The sequence below is a fragment of the Mastomys coucha genome, unplaced genomic scaffold, assembly GCF_008632895.1.
Source record: "Mastomys coucha isolate ucsf_1 unplaced genomic scaffold, UCSF_Mcou_1 pScaffold16, whole genome shotgun sequence".
Classification (NCBI taxonomy): domain Eukaryota; kingdom Metazoa; phylum Chordata; class Mammalia; order Rodentia; family Muridae; genus Mastomys; species Mastomys coucha.
The window spans coordinates 9,452,225-9,454,320 of record NW_022196898.1 but is presented as its reverse complement, the minus strand read 5'-3'; the positions used below and the strand labels follow the sequence as shown (position 1 = coordinate 9,454,320).

The window sequence follows — 2,096 nt, the reverse complement described above, 5'->3', positions numbered from 1 at the left end:
TAAAAAGGTTTTGTTATTTATTTATTTATTTATTTATTTATTTGGTTTTTCGAGACAGGGTTTCTCTGTATAGCCCTGACTGTCCTGGAACTCACTCTGTAGACCAGGATAGCCTTGAACTCAGAAATCCACCTGCCTCTGCCTCCCAAGTGCTGGGATTAAAAGTGTGTGCCACCACTGCCCAGCTAGGTTTTGTTATTGTCTGAGAATTTCATATATGCTTTGACCAAGTCAGTCCCTGGTTCTTTCCCTTCCAACTTCTTCCCTTTCCTCCCCTCCCCCTCCCCTCTTCATTCCCTCCCCTTCCTCTCCCCTTCCCCTCTTCCTTCCCCTCTCCCACCACTATCCTCTCTTCCAATTGTCAACAGCTTCCTGAACCAAGACTGGGGCCTGACATGGTGGCACATGATGGATATCTCTATGAGTTAAAACAAGACAAAACAAAAAACCAGGAGTGGATGCTTTCTGGACTTTGGGCTAAGAACAAGTGTAGTATTCATTCTTGTCAGTATAATATCTGATACATCCGCTCTCTGAGGACAGCTGGAACCAGAATAGGAGTTTGTTGTGTCCACTCTACAACACTTGGTATTGTAGTATCCCTTGTCATGGAATAATAGTGGTAAATAAAAATAAACAAGCAAACAACTATTCCAAGACTGGAGGAGTCAATTCTTCAGTTCTTCCCTCTTTGCCATAGAAGACTTTGAAATTGGCTGCCTATGTACCAGGAAGTGATGCACAAAATAGGGATGTTGGTATCAGCCCCTTCCTGTTTTCTGTACTCTGCATGTTATACTCTTGGCTTGCTCCTCTTCAGTGTGTGTGCCTGTGTGTCTGCATGTGCATGTGTGTCATGGATGTATTGTGTACTGATGGCAGCTTCCCTGTCCAAACTTCACCTCTCCATTTTTCTTACAGACAAGTAGGAGTGTAAGTTTGATATCTCAAATGGTAGAAGACAAAATCAGTGTTTCACTGGCCCAGCCCCTGAACCATGAGGACCCTTTCTTAGGCACTTTATGCCTAGAGGTTGGTCAAGGGGATTGATCCTAGCTATTCATTAGCTCAAGACCACTCCTTTCCTACCGGTTCATCTCTTCTCTGCCTCGTTTCTTTTCTATTTTCACTTCTATATTTCAACTGCCTGAAGTAACCATGCAAACAAATAGCTTTCCATCCCATGTTACCTCAGTTTGTACTTTCAGACAAAGGCAATCAAGACAGATGGAGCCCAGAAGGAAGACAAGGTATACACTTGTTTGTCCAAATTCGGGAACCCAAGAACATTCAAACAGAAGGTCTGATGACTTATTCTTTGCTGCTCACGCCTCTCCCTCCTGCTTCCTAAAAAACATAAAGTAGATTATAAACATAAAGTAGATTTCTTCAAGAGGAAAAAACAAAAGCTGACAATGTCCCTTAGTTTCATTGCTGGGTTCTGAGATTTGGAGGCCAAGGCAGATTTGTATACCGGGTATAACTGCACTGCAAATCATCAAAAACCTGGGGCCAGGGCTGGCGAGATGGCTCAGTGGGTGAGAGCACTGACTTCTCTTCCGAAGGTCCTGAGTTCAGATCCCAACAACCACAACCACCCATAATGAGATCTGACGCCCTCTTCTGGTGCGCCTGAAGACAGCTACAGTGTTTTACGCCAGTGCAAGCGGGGCCAGAGTGAGCAGGGCCGTCCAGAGAAGCCACATGATGGCTCACAGCCATCTGTTCAGCTACAGTGTACTCATACACATAAAACAGATAAACAAAATCTTAGGAAAAAAAAATCCTGGGGCCATACGACTCAGAGCCTTTCGTGAGCAGAGACATTTCACATTTGTTGACATACTTTTCTCTCAGAGAAAAAAGAACTTTAGGACACGTACTTGCTATCTCTGTACTCTGCGAACACACATCTTTGCTTCACATACTTCACAACAACAAAAATCCTAGTACAAAGTGCTACTGAGTCTTGTGAATTCTTTACCATGGAAAATCCTACCCAGTATCACAACCGGATGGTAGCAGAAATGGAGCTGAAGTGCAGACAGTCTGCTCTCTAACTTGTTCCTTTAACCATCCTGTTCAACCACCATGTA

General features: G+C 43.8%; 1 pseudogene; it reads left to right on the top strand.

Annotated features, from left to right (window-relative positions):
- Positions 1-458: 458 nt before the first annotated feature.
- Positions 459-580, top strand: LOC116094653 (annotated as a pseudogene).
- Positions 581-2,096: the final 1,516 nt, after the last annotated feature.